Raw genomic sequence first — 25,265 nt, 5'->3', positions numbered from 1 at the left:
ATCTTAACTCCAACCATGGTGCCTGAAATGGGACAGACAGTACCTCCCATTGCTCCCTGGCAGCCAAGGCAAGGACACATGGTTTAGCCATTTGGATGCTGTGACTGGGAGAAACCATGTTCACCATGATAATGGAAGAATCAAGAATTCAGGACTATGGTTGCTACTGTGTGTGCATTGCAACAACACTATAGAGCACTGAGCACAGCATTCTTAGTCCTTAGAGCTTTAAAAGACCTTTTCAGCTTTCTAAATTTTTTGGATAAGAAGGTTAATGTTGCAGCTCTCAGAAACCAGCAGTCTCACAGATAGATACACATGGAGGAGAGTTAGGAAAGAAAATCTATGATGCCTAAAGATTAAAAGATAATTTTTATGAAGCTTTAAAGTTTTGTGAAATTTGCTGTAGGGAAAGACAATATTAAATGGTATCCTAATGGTTTTGAAAATTGAACTTCCTAAATTTGAGCACCAAGTTTCATTATATTCATGCTGGACAACTCATATTTGACAAATGTATGTCAAATTAGGTGAGTGTAGACAGTTCAATAAGATAGTTCTGTCTGATATAAAATTTTGATTGTCTAAATTGATCAAAGTGTTTGGAATATTGTGATATTGACACTCTGTGTTATATGAAACTTGAAGCGAAGGACTCATCCTTTCAGGGTGAATGAACTTTTCCAGTAACCTATAGTCAAATGGTTCATAAAGAAATCTCAGAAGAAGTTAAATGAATTTGAATACAATCCATTATAGGTCTGGATCCACTAACAATAATGTAAGTATAAAGTAATCTTTAAGGTATCTCTGCATACAGTTAACTTTGATTAATACAATGATAGAATTGAATAATTTAATATTGAGCTTTTCTGGGAAATAATATAATATTTTTAATGAATACACTGCTAGAGCATAGATCTCTTATCAGACTTTTGTCTATTAATTTTAATGATTCTTTTTCAGTGTTTATGTTAGCCCTAGATAACAACTGATCTAAATAGCCTGAGTTTATTTGAAATTTATGCTCAGAATTTTAAATATCATAGATGATTTCATTTGCTTACAAACATTATGATCTACTGTATATTACCCCACCCACTGAATATTTTGGACATCTTTAATGTCTACTGCATTGAAAGCAATTTAGTGAGTAAGCATCAGTGGAAATTATTATTTGGCAAGAATAGAGTTATATCATGCTATTAATATCATGCAGACTCTGTAAAAGCATAACATTTTATATTATTTGCATATTTTTAATATATTAGTTGTAGATAAACCACTTTGAGTAGTTCATTGCAAGCTTTCATCAAAAGAGACTAATAACATTTAGATGTAAAATTCTAGAGGTAGAAAAACTGAAATTTTAATTCAGTTGAAAGCGATAGCATACCATTTTCATACAAAAAACAACGTGCAGGAAGCAGTTGTCTTCTAAATAAACTGACTGTGTTCATGATTTAGCAGAATCAGTTACTTTGCAATTGATTCTGACTACAGCTAGTATTTGAGCTTTAAGCACTGTGATCTCAGGATTTTACCTAATGGCACATAAGAATCACTCAGGGCTGTGGCAGAAACATGCACGATGTGCTCAATAACGATTCCCTTTGCATTAAAAAAATGTTTATTCTTCAAGGCAGGCTTTGTGAAAGGGTCCAGTCATGACCTTAAGATATGAGAGCATTTTTCATAAAATACAAGAACTGGGGAAAATTCAACATCTTGTAAGGAAGCTCATTAACCAAATGGCTGACATAGCATATGGCAGTAGAACTCGCTGGGCATTGGAGAAGCAAGCTGAAAGTTTGATAGTGGAACATGTTACACATAATTAAATATGGATCCTTCCTAATCAATAGTGAGGGCATAATTACTTTTCTCAAGGTTAGTTAGTCAGGGTTGTTTAAGGGAACAGAAGCCAGAGTGAAGGAAATCAAGACGACATACTAGAGAATCACACATTTTGGAGCTAAGGAAGCTATTAGGAGCTTTGGCACACTTGAGAAAACAGACTGCAATTTTATCAGTAGTCTCATTAGGGAACTATTAGACAAGGTCAAGAAGGCCTATGAGAACTGATGGGTACATTTAAGCAGTGCCTTCCTGCTTCATCAAGTTACTCAATAATAGCTGTCACATTTTCATGTTTTTGAACACAAACATCTTACATGAGCATCTTCTTAAAGTATTGCCCAATTTTGCCTTTTAAAGATGTCATCATTCCTCTGTGTAAGCTATCAGTGATGAATTAATGAGTGTTTTCTGTGATGGTGAACCCAAACTGTTCCAACTACTGACTGTAAATCATGAGGGAAAGAAATATGTACTTAAGTATGTGTAGGTGTTTGTAAATATGTCTTCCCCCATACTAGGCCCTTGGGAAGGAAGAATAATGAAGAGAAAGATCGTAACATCTTAGTCCCATCAAGCATGTGGGCTAGTTAGCATTCCTAGAAATGTTGCTAAATATTATATCTTTTCTCCTTCCCTTCCTTTCCTCTCTATCCCTAAATATTTATTGAGTACCGAGCACCTTCTTTGATCCAAGCATTGAATATAGGAGATATAAATTATATCTCCTATAAATAATAATGATGGAGATAAGATTGATTGTGAGGGTGTGCCAAGTATCATCAGCTGTCCGTGAAGGCTCTCTATTACACACCAGAGAAAGGATGACTTGAGCTGTCATGTGAGACTGTAAGACTGCCTGCACATTTGACTTCATACATGGAACGATATATGAAGGAATTTCAAGTTTATTCCAGGAACAAATAATGTGAATTTGTGTTTATATAAGGGTAATACTTACCTGAAACTTTTTTCCCCAAGCATATTTGATGAAAGTTCTGATTTCAGAGAGATTTTTTTCCAGGAAACTTACATAAGTTCTTAAAATCATCTAAAATCCTAACAAATATATCCCTTAAAAACTTGCCTTTCTTACTTCTATTTCTGAAACTTAAATTTGTTCCTTTAAGAGATAAGAAAAAACATTGCTTTTATAAAAATGAATAGTATATCATATTTAGTAACTGTTACAAAATGGTCAAATTTTGATCTGAGATAATATGTATATAAAACCTTTGAAATTAATTAAAGCTTGAGAAAGGGAAGTCTCTTGGATATTATTTACCATCCTTTATTTATTTATATTTTTAATATAAAGCACTAACATCATAATGTTTTCTCCCCACTGAATATTTTCAATGTTTGTTAAACTTAAAACAATTTTTAATTAAAAAATTAGTTGGTCATAGGACTAGCGAGACTAGCAGTTTTTAGCAGTGTATGTATTTTATATGTTTATTAATCGTGTCTTTACATGGGCTACTTGGAAGTCTATTCCCACCTTCATCTTTGCTGACAGAACTCTGTTCTGTTTTTCCTTCCAGGCATCTAGCAGAGCTCTTAGGGATGGTGGGCCCCATACTTAGCCTAGGTTTGGGAATTTGGTCAATGAGATGTATATACAAAGAGACAAAGAGACAGAGACAGAGGCAGAAAGAGAGATTTTAAGGAATTGGCTCACACAATTGCAGGAAGGCAAATTTGAACTCTGTCGGGCAGGTTAGCAGCCTAGTCCCTCAGGCAGGAGATGATGCTGCAGTCTTAATGTAGGTTTTCTTCTGGGAAACCTGTTTTTGCTCCTAAAGCCCTCAGCTAATTGAATGAGGCACACCCACATTATCAAAGGTAATCACCTTCACTTAAATAATTGTAAATCATTAACCACATTGCAGATATTAGCCACATCTACAAACTACCTTCACAGCAATACTTAGATTAATGTTTGATTCAACAACTGAATATTATTACCTAGACAAGTTAACTCATAAAACTGACTGTCACAGAATTGCTTGATATTTCAGGAAGGGGGAAAAAATCTAGGCCTGGGATCTGATAGATAGCATCCTGACCAGAGTCACTAGCATGGAAATTCAAGGTCTTTCCTCATGTTTCCAGAACTAAGCTTATTTACAGATGCAGAGGCTCTCAACTGAGGAAGGACTGAATCCCTTTGCAGAAGGATCCTGCAACTTGGCCAGGTTTATGTTGTAGCTCTTCCTCCATCCAGTCTACCACCAGAAAGGCCATTTATTAAAGTGACAGTTTATTTGAGAAAAGCAAACACCTAGATCTTCTGGGAGTTAGTAGAAACATGGTTCTGAGGTGATGCTAATGTCTGGGGATCCAAAACTCCACCATGGTCCATGGTAGATTATGGTATTATGGCGATAAATGGAGTCTTGACCCAGTATGTTATAAAATAAGTCTAGCACACCCACAGATATCCTATCATTGTTTTTTTGGTTCCTTATGCATATTTAAGATAGATAATTTAGCAACAGGATCTCCACTGACCTATGAAGTAATGATTATAATGGGAGGAGGAGCCAAGTATAAGTACCTGGAGTTGCCTCTTCCTACAAACTCATCAGTTTAGCAAACCAGCATTAATCCTGTTTCTGAGCGGGAGGGATTTTAGACATTAGTTTCACAGTAAAAACTTTGAAGACACAGAGGTGGTGATTCCTATTATATCACCTCTTAATGTATCTGATTGATCTATGAAAAAGCTAAATGAGATTTTAAGAAAGACTGTGTATAATCACAGACTTAAACTTAATCAGATGGTGATAACAATTTCAACTATAAGTTTTTTTTTTTTTTTGGGAGAAAATCAACGCAGTTCCTGACAGCTAGTATTTAACACTGACTTGGCAGACACTACACAATCCCATTTTAAAACGACATAGGCAGTCATTTGCTCTTACCCAGAAGTGGCAGCAGTGTCCTGAAATCTGCCATAATAGAGTCTGCAGGGCCCTTGGTGACCTTGATGGTCCAGAGAGCATCGCACTAGTCCTTACAGTAATGGAGGTATGCTAATGAGACCTGGGCATCAGGAGCCAGGCTTCTAGATGCCTTAGAAAGACAGGTGCTTGCCAGGGATTAAAAAATAAACTCTAAGAAAACTCAGAGGTGGTATTAGTCAGGAGTCTCCAGAGCAACAGAGCTAACAGGCTATATATATCAGAAGAGAGAGAGATTTATTTTAAGAAATTGATTGGTTACCCTGGATGCCTGGTCATTTTTTTGTTGATTCCATTAAATGTATCCCTTTAAATATTGTTTCACTGAAGTCTTTACATTTAAACCATCTGAGCTGAAGTCTGTTTCCTGCAAGACCCAGATCTAGAGAGTATGTCTGTCTATCTATCTATCTATGTCTCATCCAGGCCCAGTATTGAAATGGGAATTTGTAAGGCAGTCAGTGAATATTTGTTGACTGATAATTATCATAACAACCACCATTTATTAACCTTGAACTACTCAGGCTAGGCATTCCACATTTATTTCACTTTAATCCTCATATTAACCCTAAAAGGGTTTTACAGACAAGAACAGAGACTCAAAAAGGTTAGCTGGGTAAGGTGAAACAACTAGTAAATAGTGGCATAGGAATTTGTACCTAGATCTGTCTGTAATAATATTTCACCATAGATAATAAAAACTCATTTATTTTCTTTTCATTAATTTTGAGGTAGGTATTGTAAATAAACAAAAAATTTCACTCTTTTCTGCATGATGTACTTAACACATACGCAAGAAGGTCTAATTCCATTCTTTTGTGAACACACAATCCTTTTGCCCCCAACTTGCAACACAATGTAAATGATGCCTAGGATTTGACATACTGTCCCCAGATTATTACCATTAATTCACTGCGATTGAACAGGTAGCATTTAGAGCCACTTCACTGGTATACTTGCTTCACAAAAGGAATTTGTTTTGTATTGGAAGAAATGTATTGTACCTGCCTCTTGAGAAATCTCTTAGAACTTTTTAATACCACCACTAAAAATAGAGAAAGAGCCAATATGATTTTTAAAACAGGAGGATATTGTTGGTACACCACCATCTGGCTCTAAAACTTCTGGGGAAGAATAAGACCTATTTTCTGACTTGATGTGGGAAATCTAGTATCATGATTCCAAAATATATCCAGTCCCTTCCTATTGACTGTTAGTTTATTTGAAACACAGTAATAATTGTTAGGTGTATTAAGTGTTAAAAGTAATTCCATAGCTGCTGTCTTGCCACATGATGCAGTAGATGGTCATGAGTTAGAAATGGAATAAAATCACCATACCACTATGTCAGTTCCTAAGTAGTAAAATCACAGTGTAGAGATCAGGACCATGTCTTTAGCTTCTCAGATCTGAGAAGATCAAATGGGGAACTGACAATAAAATGTTCATTTTTTTTCCTGAAGACCTCAATCCATGTTTCCACCAGGGTGGTAGATTAAATTATGTCCTGAAAGACATAAATGGCTTCTATGTAAGAAGCTGCAAAACAGTCAATTTTGAATTGAATACCCCACGATCAGCAAGCCTGTTTGATCAGAGGACCCACTTAATGAGCCATTAGCCATGCTTTACTCTGTTTAAACTTAATCTAAGTTCTGCTTTTCTCTTCTTCCATTTTATACACTCTTGATAACTTTATATTTAAGAAAGGAGTTGCACTTCTGTATGCAGTTTCTTCCTTGTCTGAGCAAAAGTTTGAAGTAAATTCAGCTTTTTTTTCGTAATATTTACTATATTGTGATTTCCATTAATATAACAAACACAGAGTTACAGATGAATGTCAATGCATGTGGGTGAAATGACTTGTTTCAGGTTAGGGAGCAACTCAGAAACAAAATCAAGGAAATTGCTGAAAGTAAGGAAATACTCAAAAGCAAAAGGATGGTAACAAGTCAAAGGGATGTGGGAGACAATGTGAAAGTACTCCTTATGGCCAAAATAAAAAAACATACTATTATACACCACAGTAAAAAATGAATACCCCCAAATTAAATATATATCAAATGACCGAATAACTAAGTGAGGAAGAAGAGACAAATTTCCTATACAGAAGAATTACAAATAATTTATGTACACTTATTACCCACACTCTCCAGGAGATGGAAACTGACACCCTATACCTCCCCTTCCTGCTACAGTGTGGACTGTGTTTAGTAACTTGCTGCCAAAAAAGAAAGTACGAAAACAGTTAAGAAGCAAAGTATCACTTTACAGTGGAGTATGCTGGCAATACTACCTTGACCAGGTGATCAGGGTGAATGTCATAAGTGATAAGTAATGTATCTTTGATATGATGGCACTTCAGTTCTGTGGTCTTCCTCTAAAGAATCCTGTAACCCTAGTCTAAAAATGAGGGGAAAAATCAGACAAACCCAAACTGAGGGACATTCTTCAAAATATCTCACCAGTACTGCTTAAAACTGTTAAGGTCATCAAAATCGAGGAAAATATGACAAATTGTCACACATCAGAAGAGACATGATGACTAAATGTAACGTGCTATCCTGAATGGGGTCCTGGAATAGAAAAGGACCTGAGGAAAAACTGGTGAATTCCAAATAAAGTGTAGAGTTTAGGTGTTAATCAGATACCAATATTAACTCCTTAGTTAAGACAAATATTCCATCATAGTTTAAGATATTAACAATAGGGGTATCTGAGCAAGCGGCATGCATCTCTCTGTACTATCTTTGAAACTTTTTGTGAAGATGAAACTAATATAAAATTAAAGGTTTATTTTAAAAAATCAGAAAAAAATCAAAGAGATTACTAGAAGTCTCTACAGTCCTAACCAAATTTTTATTATTAGAAGGTTTTTAAAAATGTATTAATGAGTAAACTCTTTACACGTTCCCAGCAGATTCTAGTATTAGAAAAAGTATTCATAGCATGAAGTATGTGAAACAGCACTCAGCATATTGCCTTGTATAAAGTAAACTCTTAATAAATATTTATCAATTGATTGAATAGGATCGTGAATTATTTTTCTCCTTGGCTTAACATACTTATTACTTTGTTTAGTTTCTTATGTAATAAGTAGTTGGATATAAGTGAGAGGCTTTTTTAAAATATGGAAATTTTAATACCTAAAAACCATACTAGTAAGAATCAATAAATAATATAGTAGGTTAGTCATCCAGTGAAGTAACTCATCCTATGAAAAGGTTGCTCAGTTTATCCTAGAGATTTGAGAAAGGTCTGCCTAATCAAGGTGATTGCAGAGTAGGCTCAGGAGTGCATAACTGGAATTGTTATGAAAGAAAAATAGGTGGATCAATGACATTAACGTTACTGAAGATAGCACAGTTAGTCAAAGTGTGAAGAAAGGGGACTCTGAGAAGAAGAATTTGTCAGCATTTCCCCAGCACTCTCCACAGATGTCTCAGGCTGTCACAGCTTGAAGTCATTACTATTAGGTTCATTCAGCTAACCCTCCTTGCTCTGATTAATTTTATTTCCCTTGTAGATTTTTTTTAGTAGAAAGGGAGTACTCTAGGGTTACTTTGCTAGTTATAGTTCCTATGGTAAGTTCATAGATTTGCATTTGCATTCTGGTTTATTCACTAGTTTCTTAGGCATTTGGTTAACCTAATTTTCTTTTCTTTTTTTTTTTTTTTTTTTTGCCAAATAGGTATAATGTTGTTACCTACCTTGAATACTAGTCTTGAAATTAAAATAAATAACAAAATGCATAGCTTGTGTTTAGTAAAATGCCTTCTATAAACAACCATTAATTCTTGAGCTGTATTGTTGATATTATAATTCTTTTGTTTTAGTGGTTACTGAATCATTTTCAATCTCCATCCTGAATTTGAGCCATTCTGACAAAATTTAATTCTTTAACCTGAAAATCTGAGAATTAGATAATGGTTCAGTTACTCTCTGATAGAATGCAAGCTTGCTTGGCCTGCCTGAGCAGCAGATTGGCTTCCCTCATACCTCTGTTTCTAGTCTCACTTTCAACATCAGCACCCGAGGATCATATACACATACAACAGCTAGTAGCCGGTAGAGAGACTACTGTATAGGGATCTCTTAATTCATCACTGAAATGAGGCATCTCTAAAGTAGGATATAAAAATTATTTAGCCAGCTGATTTAGCAGCTGTGATAAGTGGTGTGTGTGATTTAAACTTGAGTAAAATTGTGTTTAATTGAAAATTTGGCCACTATATGAAATTTTCACTGCAAAGATTAGTGCATTGAAGTCTGCCAAGGGTGCCAAAACTGTGGGAGAAAGACACACTTAAGTTAATATTTCATGAAGCAGTCAGTGTTTCATAAAATAGAGTTCTGGAAAATGTTCCAGGACCATGTTCATCAGAATCACCTGGGGCATATGTTAAATTGTAGATCCCTTGCCCTCAAAAAAGTTCTTTTGGACCAGAATCTCCCTATGGGGAATCCAGGAATTTTCAAGGTTCATGGGTAATTCTTACACACCCTACAGTCTGAGAACCTGGTTTTGCTTTATAAATTAAGAGAAAGCATTTTGTAACCAATGTGCTGACAGATTTTATTCACAGTGTTCACCCCTTTCCAGAAGTCTTGAGTTTAAAATTTAGGCAAAAAGAGGGACACTGTCATGCTTAAGTATTGTTCCTCCCTAATCAACATTTATAATGAGGTATTTTTAGAATATGTTTTGTAAACTAAAAATTGTACTTTGCATTTTTAAATAATGGGGGTTTTAATTACAAAAGACTTTGGTTCAGAAAGTTTAGCCAATTTGCATATAAAAGGGTTTCTAGATGCATAGCAATTCTGCTAAACCTAATTTTTTTGTTTCATTTTTTCATTTGTCAGAATCCTTCTATATATGAGGTGGTTTTTCTTTTGATAAACATTTTATGGAACACTTACAGAATCAAGCTATTAAGCTTAACCTCACTAGCTCTCTGGATTGGATTAATTTTCTCAAATTTGCTTTGCTCAGGGTCAAATATTTGCAGTTTGGTGATATTTCTATGAACCCTGATATGCAGTTGTTTTTGCAACATTCACAAAACATATCCTGCAGAAAATACACCAGCCTGATTTACCTGCAATTGAATGTTTGTTCTAACACCAATCCAGTGGAACCCATTGCAACAGTAAGACAGTGGAAACAGGCATGAAAATGATTTCCCTCTGATCACACCGAAGGAATAGAACTTTGAATCAGAGAAGCCTATGTATTACCTGTATGACTATGAATACATTCTATGGACTTTCTGAGCCTCCAATTACCTACCTATAAAATGGGTTGATCAAATAAGATAATAATATTTGTAAAATACCTGTCACATACCAGCTAAACAGAGAACAGTAGCTAAAAGGAAAAAGAAAGAAGCCTGAAAATAATAGAACCTAGATAAGAGGAGGCTGCAGCTTCTGGGACTTTACTTCGTAGACATGAGCAGAACTCTTCATTTTGAAAACTGGACATCCAGACTCTTAGAACTGGAACTATATAAAAGAGAAGAAGAAAAGAATAAAAGTCTCATTTTGTGGCACAGCTAGAACTCAGTAATTTTGTGATTTTTGAATTGTAAAGTGAATAAGAATGTTATTTACTTCAAGAATCGTCTCCATTGTACCATGGTTGAATGAATCTAGAATTCTTAATAAAGGCACTGTGCTGTGAGAAGTATCTCTTGATGCCGCTGACCTTATATTTCCTGTTAGTTTTTATTCTTTGACTTCACATTTCCTGTCTTCCCCCTTTACACATAATGAATAAAAATTGTTTCTACATTTTATATTATTGTGCACATTATCATTTCTTATTAACATTTTTATTTTCACAAGAGAACAAAATGCCATTTTCCATGAAGAACAGGAAGAACTAAGAAATTTTAAGCCTTAAAAGTCCTTAGAAATCCTTATAGCTATTAGAATCATTACTGTGCCTTCTCCAAGAAAGCCATTTTAAGGGAAAGGGCCTTTTAACCTTCTCCTCATAACACAGTGATAACAGTTACCTAATGAAACATGTTAATATAATGGATTGATGACTTTAGCTTTTGCAAAGTAAGGACGAGTGAAAGGTAATATTTTTATGAACTAGTGCTCTTTTTATAGCATTTTTTTTTAAATCTGTGTATCCCCCTTAACTCAGATGCAAAGAGAGTAGAGAACCCACTCAAAATAGGTGTGCAGTGCTTGGAAAGAGGTTTAACATATCAAAAATAGAAAAAAGTCCTTTAATTTGATAACTGGTAAAAATATAAATTAGAATAAAAGTTATTTTTAATATAGAAAAACCTGTTAACTCATACTGGAAAATGGGCATGTAATCTTAGATAGAGTGAGAATAGAAGAAGGAACTGAACCAGTGGGACTCTGAGAAGAAAAAAAAAAAATACTCTGGAAAAACTGCATGAAAAGATACTCTCTTGGAGATTTGGATTAGAAAACTTTGTTTTCCAGTTTTTCCATTTTGTTTTTATTACACGTTTGTACACATACTTTATTCTAGTACTTATTTCCTTAGGTTTCCATAACTAAATTTATTACACTAAAGAAAAATTTAAAGCTGTTTCTGTACGTCACTGTGAAGAGTGTTTATTTGTTGGTGGAAAACTGTTGCCAAAGTTCTTACCAACATAAAGTCTGAGAATGCCTGTCTGACTATGTAACCATTAATATTTAGCATTACTATTTAAAAGTTACTGTAAATTAGATGAGTAAAAATTTCCTCTCCTTTTTTCTAAGTTTATTTGATTACTAATGAAACATCATATATTTATTTGTTATGTGCAGTTCTGTGAATTTTTTATTTATGAGCAATGCCTACTTTTCAATTTGAGAATTAACATTTGTTTTTATGAATCTCTATCATTCAAAATTGTTGCACATGTCTTCTCAAGTTTGTCATTTGCCACTTAAAGTAGTTCTGATACTTTTTAACACATGTGTAATGTTTTATGTATTTAAATATTCTCGTTGGTAAATAGGTTAACTGTTAAAATACAAGTTCTGTTAAGACACAGATTTGACTGTCTTGTGCTCTGCTATATCTCTAGCACCTATCATGTGCCTACCACCCAGGAGATTCTCAGTAAATATATATTGTTAAAAAAATTTGGGAGGGGTAATTAGGTTTATTTATTTTCATTTATTTATATTTTTATCTTTTTAATGGAGGTACTGAGGTTGAACCCAAGACCTCATAAATGCTAAGTGCACACTCTACCACTGAGCTAAACCCTCCCCCTACTCAGTAAATATTTTTAAGTAAATGAACATTTGTAGGTACAACATGTTTTGTTATTCATAATTCTGGCAAAAGTAGGATTCTGGGGAAAAGTAACTAATAGTTTCCTTATCTTTCATCTCTTTATTTTACTCTTAGAAATCCTTAATTATAATATAAGCATTTTGAAATAAATTACTGTGTTTTACAAATGTCTGTATAGATGAGATAGCTTAATATATGGCCTTTCTATACATATTTATTGACCTGTATTGAGTGCAAAGAAGAAAAAAAAATCCAGCCAAATAGAAAAATAATATTTCTTCCTCAAATATTTATTTTTTATGAAAATTCCTATTTTTAATAGTTATTTACTGATTGCCTGTTCTGTAGTAATCATGAAAATTGTGAGAACAGAAAAAATAAATTTACCTCTGCCCTCATTTCCTGGCACCAAACTCCTAAAACCCTTATAATTTCCTTAGTAATAAGAACACTAGGAACATTTCTTGGTTGCATATTTGTGTTTGATTCTGTCCCTAACATTGGGTTCCTAAAAACCCTTGTAACTTCTAATGTGATAAGAGAATTAAGAGCATTTTTTATTCTAATGAGGTGACTCTGGGTGGGCTCCTGGATGGCTCCTGGATGAGAGCTGATCAGCAGAAAGACCAAGCCATGATTAGAAGTTTGGGATTCTCAGCCCTACCTACCAAAATTCTTGAAGGAAGAAGGGATGAAATAGAGTTAATTGTTCTATCATGCCTATGTGATGAAGCCTCCATAAAATCCCTAAACTATGGGGTTCAGGGAGCTTCCAGGTTGGTGAACACATGACGATGCCAGGAGAGTGAGATGCCTGGAGAGAGCATGGACGCTCCATTCCCCTTCCCACTTACCTTGCCCTGTGAGTCTTTTCAACTGCATGTTCAGCTGTGTCCTTGATCACATTCTTTGTAATAAACTGGTAAACATAAGCAGATATTTCCCTAAGTCCTATGAGCTACTCTAGCAAATTAATAGAAGCCAAAGCAAGAGGAGGTCACGGGAACCTCCACTTTGTAGCCAAGTCAGACAAGTTGTGGCTAACTTGAGAACCTACTACTTGCAACTGACATCTGAAGGGAAGTAGAGAATTGGATTGTCCTGTGGGGCTGAGCCCTTAACCTGTGGGATCTGACACTGCCTCCAGGAAGATAGTGTCAGAATTGAGTTAAATTGTAGGACACCAAGCTGGCATCAGAGAATTGCTTGGTGGGGGAAAAAGCTCCACACATTTGGTGATCAGAAGTGACGTGCTCTATGTGAGTAGTAAAGGAGACACACAGAGGGAAAACACACAGTGGAGAAGGACTGGGTTTTTCCCTACGTAGAAAAGGAAAAAAAAAATCTGAGTTTTTCCTTTATAGAAGTTTTACTGATTTACCAGTAAGGATATTTGAGAGGCAAGCAATGCTAACAAATTTTGGCTATCAGACAAAAAGAAAATTTGCTATAAGTGCATCAAGAGAACATAGAATAAACAAACTGAAGTTACAGGACTAGGACTGAAAGATAATTAGTAACCAGGGTTGCCCAAAACAGTAACCCAGGCTGCCTAAGAGCTTACATTGACACAAAATTTTGGTCATGATGATGTTACAATTCCTAAGGGATATCATTGCTGATTCTATAAAATAGATTCTGACTCTCCCTTGTCTCTGTATCATTAAACCAAGATTCAAAGATGAGAATACAGACATCTTATTGGCCAAATCTAGGACAAACATTTCACCCTGATTTTCAGAGAACAGGAAGAAGAATTTTCTTCAGCCTCAGCCAGTTTTCATCTTGTACTGCCTCCTGAAAGATTGTGCACAGTGAGGCATTTACTAAACTGGGGGTTAACTGGAAGCTGCAGATGAAAATTACAAATATCCTAGAGAAATAGAAATGTTGAACCAAACAGATATAAATTTTTCCTTATATCTTGCCATCTGGAAGAAGAAAAAATATATATACATATCAGGATTTTTTTCAATTTCAAGTGACAGAAATCCAGCTCATACTACTTCATAATACAAAGGAATTCATCAGTTAACTTACATAAAAAGTCTAGGGTTATGTCTGGCTTCAAATGGCACTGGATCCATTCCAAATAGTGTGCTATGGATTGGTTCCTCCATCTCTATCTCTAGGTTCTAATTTTTCTCACAAGTTAATTTTCAGGCAGCCACTTACCCCACAGGGTAGGAAAACTGCTTCTTCCAGAGCCCCATGGAAAAAAGTATTCCACTTTGAAATCCCAGAGGATCCAATGCTGGAGAACTGACATGAAAGACACAGAAAGAATAAACAACCCGGAGGGATCTTTCCACATTTCTAGAAGTGATAATTATGTAGGTCAATAAGAAAATCCTGATGGAAAGTCCCCCTTATTGAAGATAGATAGAAAAAAGCCCAGTCTTTATTTTAAAGTGTTTATTAAACTGAAAAACATTAATTTATACATCCAAGCTCAATTATATTCACTTAAAATGATACAGAGATACATAGACACATTATTATCAAACTGTTGAAAGACAAAGACAAAATGAAAATCTTTAAATCAGCAAGAGAAAAATGACTTAATGCATACAAGGGATTTGCAGTAAGAATATTGCTTACTTCTCAGCAGAAACAATGGGGGCTAGAAGGTAGTGGAATGATACAGTCAAAGGCCTGAGAAAAAAACAAACAAAACAACAACAACAAAGAAAACAAAATAAAACTATCAACCAAGAATTCTGTATTCAGCAAAAACTATGCTTCAAAAACTGAAGGCAAGATACAGATACTTCCATGTAAACTAAAATAGATAATTTGTTGCTAGTAGACTTCATTTACAAAAGATACCAAAGGAAATCCTTCAGGTGAAAAGGAAATGACTCCAGATGGTAACTCCAACACATGCAAAGATAAAAAGAGCACTGCTAAAATTTTTATGTAGGTAAATACAAAACCAGTATAATAATTTGTTCTCTTTATTTCTCTTAATCAAATTAAAAGAAAGTTGTATAAAACAATGGTTATGAAACTGTGTTGTTGGGTGTATAACATATAAAATTGTATATGATAATGATTGAAGAAATGGGGAGGAAATTTTGAAGCCAAGTTTCTATATTTTACTGGAGTATATTGTGCATATTTTACTATAATATATTTTATATGTTTTTAGAAGGTACCAAAAAGAGGAACAGAGAAACATGACATAAGATACATAGAGATCAAAAAGCAAAATGGGAAACTTATAGTTGACTTTTACATTAAAGGTAAACACATTAGACATTCCAATCAAAAGGCAGTGATTATCAGTCTAGATAGAAAATAGAGTCCCACTATTTGCTGTCTGCAAGAGACATAAGTTAGACTTACTAAAAAATACCAAAAGGCTGAATGTAAAATGAGGAGGAGAGATAAGCCATTAAAATTACAACCATATGAGAGCTGGAGTTGTTATACTAATATCACACAAAATAGACTTTAAAGGAAAAATATTATTAGAGATAAAATGATCATGAGAATATATAGAAATTATGAACATATGAATACTTACAAACAGAGCCCTAATTGATACAGAGGAAGCAAAAAGGTTAAACATGAATTTAGCATATGAGCCAGCAATTCGACTTCTAAGTATCTACCTGAAAGAAAGGGAACAGATAGCCACATAAAGGCTTGTATACAAATGCTCACAGGAGCATTATTAATCATCGCTCCAGATGGAAAGAATTGAATGTCCATCAAATGGTGAGTAGATAAAAAAAAAAATATTATCATGTATCTATGCAGTGGAATACTATTCTGCAATAAAAAAGTCTTGACTACTGATACATGCTCCCACATGGATAAATCTTATATATAGGCTGGTAATTAAAAAGCAAGAGTCAAAAGCTCACATGTTTTACAAATACCTTAATATGCACTGTCCAAAGAAGGCAAATCTATAAAAAAAGGAAAAAGATTAGTGGTTTCCTGTGGCTGGGATTGGGAATGGGGTTAATTCCAGATGGGCATTAGGGATTTTGTTGAGTTGATGGAAGTGTATTAAATCTGGATTTTGGTGGTGATTGACCAACTCAAAAATTAAAAACAAAACAAAACAAAACAAAACAAATTGCATTGTATGTTTAAGACAGGCAAATTTTATAGTATGTAAACTATGCTTTAATGAAGCTGTTTAAAAACAAAAGGCTAGACATTATATAGTAACTTTAAGTGTTAGTATAAAGTCATGTTTCTATGTAATTCCAACATTCTGTGATTTTAAAAACTTTGGTACATGTGGTGGAGATTAGATAGATTCTTTCTAATTTGTTTTCTCTTCCTGCAAACACAAGGGAAAAAAAAACTATATTTCTGTTTCCTGTGTGACTAGTTTTGGCTAATGAAATGTAGAGAGAAGTTATGTACACCATTTCCTGGCTTGGTAATGGACTTTCTGCACTGTCTTCTTTCAACCTCATCCTTGTAACTGAAAACAAATGACTTTGGGTGGTGAAGACGTGTAATGAGAAGAGTCACAAATCTGAGAGTGCTCAACCTCTATCAAGGTATACTCATTAAACAGGAAATCAAGTTTTATAATGTTAGGTCATTGATATTTGGGGATCCTAGTTACCATAGCTTAGTCTAGCTTACTTTAATATGTTATATTTGTTATTCTATAAGATTATCTGTTATCCAAATCTTTATTATAATTATTCATTATTTGTCCTTCCTTTCCAAGATAATTTCCTAGAATCTACTTTTATTTGTTATTTGTTTCTTCAAAGTATGTGAATGGCTGAAAAAAGAGTATCTTTGTGATCATCTCAGCATTCTACTATTGACTCAGTTGTATATTGACATATGCCAGGATAAAATTTGATGAGATATTATTCTCCATTTTCCAATCCTTGGCCATGGTTAAGGAAGTGATTTCTATCAATTCTGTCTTTTTCCTTCTCAACAAATATGGGCTATGATAGCTACATGTAATTACTTTTACAAATTGAAAAAAAAATATGGTAAAGATCAAAGCCTGAAGCAGAAGATTATAGGCAGGAAGACAAATTAATGACTTTGTGTGGGAGTCACCTAGAATGAAGCCAACCAGTCTGAGAAACTAGATAGTGAATTTCAGAAGATAACAGGAGTGATTCCAATAATATTGAAGTCACATAATTTAATGAGAGTTTGGGAGAGGTGGTTAGGAGAAATAGAAAAGAAAATGCAAAGGACTATTTACAATCAGCAAATCTGGTATGAAGAACTGGAGAGCATATCAACAGAGAGACATCTGGAGCAGAGCCATATACTATCTGCATTCTGGGTATATGGGACTTGGGTGAATTTGGACAGAGAAGTGTATGAGTCAATTCTATATTCCAAGTAGTTGAATCTTCTTTGTACCATATTAATCTTCATGAGTAATATGTTGTCATATTTTGAAATTATTTCAGCTTTAAAAGTTTAAAAACCCAGTAATTTACTGTGATACTTTTCTCCTTCTAGCTCTTTTTCTTTTTTTCTTTCTTTCTTTTTTCCTTTCTTCCTTTCCTTTCTTTCCTTTCTTTTTGATGTTCTCAGTGCTCCCATGAGCAGAGACTCTATAGTTAGACTTCCTGAGAACAAATTGGCTCACTTCTACTTTTTTTTTTTGTTGTTATGTGACCTAGGTTGTGGGATGCATGTCTTATCTTTTAATCTCTTGTAACTTGTCTACACATGCCTATTCTAATCAGGGTAGAAATACTATTTTATTTGACTCTGCATCTCTGGATCCTAGCATCCTAGATAGAGTCTCTGTAAAGAGTAATTGTTAGAAGTTATTGGAATAATTTTTGTCAAAATTTAAAGAGGGAAAGATTCCTAGTTAAGATACTATCACTCTTCTCTATGTCTAGAATCTTAGAAACTAGGAGGAGGATGTATGAAAGGGAGGACCTGAAATGTAAATTATGCAGTATTTCACAAATCAAGAGGAATAATTTTCATTACTATCAAAGAAAGGATAACACTGCTGTATTTGAGTGACATTAAAATAGTGAAGATTTAGAAATCAGGAACACAGTTCTACACTTAAAGGCCTAGGGAATAAGAAATGTCATATTTATGATGTAAAGTATATTATAAATTCTTGCAATTTGGTGAAACAAAAGAGTATTCTCTGATTGATGAGTTACAGGAAGTACAGCTTAGATGTCCTAAGCCAGGCAAGATAATGGCAACATAAAACTTGAGCTTGCTAAAATTTATCTCTTTTTGGACAGGTCAGTCCCTGGCTTTGTGTAAACTGATTGGCTTGGAAAAAAGTAAAGAATCAACTAATGTTCCTGAGATATTGTAAATTCGTGGAAGACAAAATACTACTTTATTCTATCCCCCATATGACCAAACAAAAGCAATAATAGGTGCTTGACAAATATGTTTTGGTATCATTTGTTTGGTTTAGTGAGCACAATGCAAGGCAAACTAGGAATTTAGAATTAGCGCAGGACTCAATCTCTCCTTGTAAAGGCTTTTAATCTTACTAGGAAGACACAAATTTAGAAGCCTTTGTTGAGAACCAGAGAAGTCTTAGTTCTATTTACAACTTTCTAAATGACCCTAAGCTGTGAACATAATGATCTTACATATGCATTTTACTGTAGCATGTGGTTTGTTTGTTCTTAAAAGCCATAATAAAATATTTATAAATTTTAATATTTATATATTAATCCACAGGTTGAAAAATGAGGCTAAAGGACGCTTGCGAAGACTGATAATTTTCCACTGTTAGAATTTTTAGTTCTAATCAACATTATGCCTGTATGTTATCTCACTATTGATTTGTCTTTTTTGTTTGTTTTATATTATCAATACTCTTTAAAAAAACTTTCAAGATAGTTCACTCTTAATTTTTCTATCATTTAGCAATTAAAATGAGAAGAAAAATCATACTATATTTTATTCTGTTTCAAAAATATGAAGTTTTTTTTGTCACAAGTTTATGATTAATCGTAAAGTTTATGGTGCTAAAATAGGAGCTTATTTTATGAGTGAAGTGAAGTCAACACTTTAACTTAATTTCTGACATAAGATTCCATGTTTGTGTGTGTTCTCCATGTAAGCTTAATAATATTAAGGAAAACAGAGAATTTATGTGCTACTTTTGTAATCTTGTGAATGTAAATTGTATGTTTCATGTTCTGTGAAGAACTGAATTCCATATCTATCTGTTAAGTGGATGAACAGATATAAAACATTTGAAGAGAACTTTGGTTTAGGCAAAATTTCAGCCACAAACCCAGAAAGAATTTCACTCATTTCTCTTTCCTCTCACTCACCTGTGCCCAGACTCTCGGATCATCAGTGATCTCAAGAAAAACAGGACATTTCCAGTGACTTATAAAGGGGATTTCTATTATTGAATTTCTAAAACAATTGGCCCAGTTGTTAGTCTGGGCACTAACCTGGACTAGGAAAAGCTGCTCTGGAGAAGAAGTTGGAAGAGGAAGATCAAGTGAATTGGGTAAAATAGGCCTATTGCTTTGTGATCACGGAGGAAGGGGAGAATGAGAGACATTAGTTGGCTTCATTCTTCTCACTGGGTGTAATTGTGTGTGAAGTTTGGCTTTAGATATTTACTTAGCTAACAAAAATATAAGATCTATTGTTTCTAAGACCACAAAGCGCTCTTTGTGGAAAACATAGCAATGAGCTGTTTCATTGTGCTGGAAACAAAGTTCAGAACAATTTACAAGCGTTTCTTTCTCTGCACTCAAAACCACCCATTCGTGGGGAGAGGTGGGTGGAGAGGAGTTACCTAATTCCTCGAGAACCATATTTCAAATCAAAAGGACATGTTTAGACAGTGCCAATTTGGTTTACTTTCCTTTCTTTTTTATTATTAGTGTAGTTATTATGTGAAAAACAAAGCTTTGGTAATGTTTCTTTGATCATTGATCAGTCATAAAATTGATTAAAATGCAGAGAATTAGCCATTTGCAACTGATCTGAATTGTTATATGACTGTTCTCTTCTTACAGCTGAAAAATCAATGAACACATGATAGTTAATGGCTATTGTGGAATACAGCTATAAGTGACTGCTGAGTGAAGACAAGTTCAGCAGTTTTCAACATACTCCATAGTCCATTCTTACTTGAAAATCTCTACTTTCCTGCTCCTGCAAGTGATCTTTCAACTAATGTGTTTTATGAAGACCTGACGTTTGTTTGGCCTACATTCAAGAAGTAAATTTAACATGGTATAAACAAAAAGAGGTTTTAATAGTCATTGTAGGCAAAGAGAATTCCTCCACTAACAAACTAAATCTTCTACTCTTTAATAAATAAAGTCTGCAGACTCTATAATTTGTTTCCCAGTGTTGTGACTGTCACTTAGTTTTGCCTTTAAAAGCAGGCTATCTTCTGCTTATACTATCTTTGAACAGTGATTTAATACTAAATATTTGAGGATTTGCTGCCAGATTTGCTGATGACAGTAAATCCTTCAAAGGGAGTCTGTTCCTTTACATGGGAAATCTTTTTTTTTTTTAAACACATTTTATGCCTCCATTTTATTTCATCCCACTCACTCCACAATAGAGAGAACCTGATAGTAAGAAAAACCATTTGGTGTGTATATTTATTGGAAATACACAGATCTTCACTTTGTATTTTATATACAAAGTTATTGATTCATCCATCAAAATCTACTCATATGTTTGGAATAGGGCATGCATTATGTATGTCAGCTAAATTCTGATATTGAGGCTGAGACTCTGCTATTATTAGGACACATACAGAAAAAGTGCCTGGTCCAAACTTGAGACTAATAATAATGAGTAAAATCCTCATCAGCACAGAATATTTTGCCTTCAAAGGTAATATGTATTTCCATGATAGAAAGGAAATGTGGCCTGTGCTGATATAAACTTATAAAAATGTGAAGTTTGTTGTTAAAGAATTTGTTCTGAATCTTGGGAGAAAAAAAATAGTGCTGTATGAGGTGCAAATAATTCCATACAAAACTAGATGACTTTTCCAGCATTTTGGAGATGACATCCTTAGGTTTAATCAAGTGGTTTAAAAAATAACTTAACTGGACAAACCAAGAGGTAGAAATCAAAGTAACAGTAATAAGCTACTCAAATTTGAGAAATGTTAGGGATCATTATAGGGTCTAATAGATAATAGCCTGTAGTGAGATCAAATTACCTGTTAATGGAGAAGATGAGAAGTGTGATGGCTCTCCAATCTTCTGAGTTTACAAAAGTGAAAGCTACTCTAAGACACTTTAGTTATATATATATCCCTCTGCATTTGTGCTTAAAAATATTTATAATTATTATGTTTCTGGCTCATGATTTTCAAGTCATAAAATGATTTATTAATGAGTAAATATTATGTCTGGGTGAAAGAAGAGAAATTTAATGTGGGATTCAATATAAGGACTCTGCCCAAATGAACCTAGACTAAGGTATGAGTAAGTGGAATGGTGATATATGATACCTATTGTATGAAAGTTTCTCTGGGTATACAGTAATGCTATTTTCTAGACAATAGCCTTTATGTTAGAATGGCAAATATCCAATCTGATTGACTTCTGGGCTGGAAATTCTTAACCAGTGGTATAATCATCCTGATAAACTTGTTCAAATTAAACCACATTTGGGGGACTTACTGATTTTTACTATAATGCCATGGTTTTGTTGCCACATAGCTTTTACTTTGATTCTTGTTCTTGCTATTACAGAGCATAATTGTAATTGTTAGTTTATATTGATCCGTTTTTTATGTGCTAAAACTTTTACTGAACCTTTGCTAAGATATCATGGCACAGGGATGACTACCATCATTTTACAAATGAGAAAACTTAAGTTCTGAAATTTAGCCAATGTACTCAAGATCACAGAAGTAGTATTTGATAGAGTCAAGTGACACCCAAAGCCATAGGGATTCCCATTACATGTATGAAGAGAAACAGGCTCCAGCAGGAATATTTTGGGAAAGAATTAAAGTATATCTCTATGTTCAATAAGCAAAACATAATTGAGATCTTAACAGTGGATTTTATTTTTGTTTTGGTTTTTATACCCCTATTGATTTTATTGTTTTTGTTTAAAACCAAATTGGATAAATAAAAATTTACTGTAAAAGAAGACCAACTTTTACCCCCAAAGCATTTTATATACTCCACGCTGATATAAAAAGGATCTCCTTATGAGAAAGAACAATAAGGAAGGCAGAAAGAGACAAACATCTCATGTTTAGAGCCCACTGGGAGCTTCAGAAATGTGAAACAATGACTTCAAGTGTAAGATAATTCCTCCCATTCTTCAGTTGGTTTTATTGGCTCAATACTCATGTGTCTAGTTGTAAGAGCACCAATTTTTCAGAAATAAGAATCTGTGTGGAAATTAAAAAATGCATCTAGGGTGGAAATACTATCACATGCTTGTCCTAGTACCAAGCACACACATGAGCTTTTTATAAAGGAAAGCTTATTTTATTGCATTACATCAGCTTAAAACCCACGCAGCCATAGTAGAAATTGATTCCAGTTTGGATTGAATAACAATATCTTAATTTTGGTTTGCAATTTACAACTTACAGAGTGTTCTTATGTATATTGTCTGAGTTGAATTTCCATTTTACATAAAAAGACAGTGAAGTTCAGCATTGTTTAAAATTTTGTCAAGAATTTGTCTGTAATGGCAGAACTCATGAGTTTTAGAAGTAGGAAATTTAATGACAATTTTTTTTCAAGCCCAGAGTTCTTCCAACTCTACAGTGCTGTCATTTTAGTGATGGCATGATCTTTAATGAGATTCTTGTGATAGTGACTTGTTCAGTCATTGAAAGTTAATGTTAATTCATTTTGGATTTAGTTGTTCAGCAAAATGTAGTAAGATTTTTATATACCAGATACTGTCTTAAGAAAAGTAGATATAAAAGGAGGAGGTGCACAATTTGGGGAGAAACGAGTGAACTAGTGGGAGATGAAAAGTTTCTGTAGAGGAAATTACACTTTGTAGCTAATGCAGATGATCTAAGAAATTATTGACAGAGTCTTTGTAGCACTTAGAACCTGAATCGTGTGACAGAACATGTTTCATGTTATTTCCTAAAAGGAGGAAACAAAGGAGGACTCCAGTAGGTTAAAGCAGCATTGCTATTCTTGAAAGGGTTGACCAGACTTGACTACCTGGCCTTCTCCTTTTACCTAGAATTTTCCCTGGGGCCAGGCTAAGAACTCTCTGGAAAACATTTATTTGCTACCAACTCTGGATGTATGATACATTTCTGTATCATGCTTTAGTATCTGTATTGGTGAGAGTTCAAATCAGTCGGTTTTCACCAGAAGTTAGTAGCTATGGGAGGTGGAGAACGGCCTGAGTTTTGACTCTTCTCTGAACTTGCTGAAAGTGTATGGCAATTGCCACATTCAATCAGTATAAGAAAATCATGATTAACGCAGAGTTTTGTATTCAATATGTGGAAGAGGAAAAAAATGTTGACCTCTGATGACTAGTTACAAATGACTAGAAGAAAATAAAAATCAATGAAGAAATCAGGGATATATTTCAACTGTGAGTTAGCTCCCGATATTTCACTCGTCTGCTTTATGCACAGTCTTTATGTTCTTGGCATATTCGCCTATACCCTTAATAATCAAGATCCTTCTTTCTTGCCTTTATCTCTCCGACCTAGCTTCCTAATCATATTTCCTGCCTGAAGAGTCTTTAACTTTGTTAACATTCTTTTTCTGTCTCTACTAGATCTCATTTATTGAGCACGTATTATATTCCAAACACAGAGATAAACATTTTATATTCATTTTGGATGTAATCTGCTTAATACCTCTTTGAAATAAGTCAAATCAGATAAGGACACTGAAGCTTTTAGACTTTCATGAGCCCTAATAGCTAATAAATTACAGAGCTGGGATTATAGCTCAAATCCATCTGGCTCTAAAGTTTTGGCAGAGATGGCTGATTTCTCCGCATTATCAGATCTCCCCTTTTCTATACATATGACCAACTATATAACAACCTTCTTTGCTACAAGGAGAGGTCATGTGACTGGGTTCCACTTGTGAGACATGATAACACAACTTCTGAATCATGATCATAAAAGAATATGCTCTTCTCTCTTGTTTTCTCTTTTGCCATGGTCCAGAATACCTTTATGAAGAAAGAAGCCATCACAGCTTGCTTGAAGCTCAGATCAAAGCTGCATGTTTAGGGTCAGAGCAATAAGTCAGAAGAAAACTGTATCACAGAGGCCCATGTTCTAAGACTCATTCTGAAAGTAAGAAAAAAGCAGTGTGAAACAGGAAGCATTTAATAATCACCTTTAGGGGATCACAGAAATGGTTTGAGAAGCTTTTGGTAATTTTATGCCAGGAGGAAAGGAATCCAGGGTTGGGCACGTTCATGGTTACCAAAAATAATTGGTGGTTTCACAGTGGATAGGTGAATGAGGATTCAAGAAGCAATCTGAAACATCCAGAACAACTTTGATTCAAGGAATGAGGGCAAAGTATGGAGTGTGAAGATACTGGGACAATCTGCCTAGCACATTTATAAGCAATCGTGAGTAGTCAGAATGCAGTTTCAGAACTGGGGTTAGGTGTGAAAAAAATCTGAGAAATTTCTGTAGAACTCATTTTTCTCTTGAGTGTGTTACGTTGTTTCTGAGTCTGTCAGGCACAATTTATTTGTATTCCATTTAGATATAATCATTTTAATGAATGTGCTGACTAATTATTCATCTTCTTATCTATTAATAATTTGGTTAGCTATTTTCTTTTTACATGAATATTAACAACTACTTTGTCTCAGTAGCTTAAAACCATTCTTACATTTTTAAACAAACTCTTCAGTATTTGGTATTTTATTGTATCCAATATATGACTGCCTTTAATTTAAAATTTAGTATTTTGAAATACTAAATAAGAAAATGTTAATAATAAAAAAAATATTTAGCATCATCTACAACTGATAAGAATCATAAATTGAATTTATGAGTTTTCTAGAGCTGTATCAGATATGATCCAATACATTTAAATTCACTGAAAAGTCAAAAACATGTTTGGAATCTAAGGCATAGAATTCCTCAAGACTTATTTTTGGAGGAAAGGTAGTCATATAAAGGGGAAAAAAAAGCTTGACTTTTTATAATGGACTGTAGGTCATGCTGAAGGAGTGTGGGTGGA

The 25,265-nt window shown here is 34.2% G+C and overlaps 1 long non-coding RNA gene across 3 annotated transcripts in view; it reads left to right on the top strand.

Moving 5' to 3' along the window:
• Nucleotides 1-24,742, top strand: part of LOC140700142 (uncharacterized) — a 101,548-nt gene extending 76,806 nt beyond the window's left edge. Inside the window, exons 3-7 of one of the 3 annotated variants that reach the window (XR_012078392.1) lie at nucleotides 16,457-16,631; nucleotides 18,787-18,870; nucleotides 19,399-19,573; nucleotides 20,091-20,310; nucleotides 24,227-24,742. This is a non-coding gene — a long non-coding RNA (uncharacterized lncRNA). Of the gene's footprint in view, nucleotides 1-16,456; nucleotides 16,632-18,786; nucleotides 18,871-19,398; nucleotides 19,574-20,090; nucleotides 20,417-24,226 lie in introns of those variants that run through there. The other 2 variants (XR_012078393.1, XR_012078391.1) reach the window with 2 other exon arrangements.
• Nucleotides 24,743-25,265: the final 523 nt, after the last annotated feature.

This window comes from Vicugna pacos, chromosome 2, assembly GCF_048564905.1.
Source record: "Vicugna pacos chromosome 2, VicPac4, whole genome shotgun sequence".
Taxonomy (NCBI): domain Eukaryota; kingdom Metazoa; phylum Chordata; class Mammalia; order Artiodactyla; family Camelidae; genus Vicugna; species Vicugna pacos.
The sequence above is the reverse complement of the archived record's forward strand: the minus strand, read 5'-3'. Positions and strand labels throughout refer to the sequence as shown.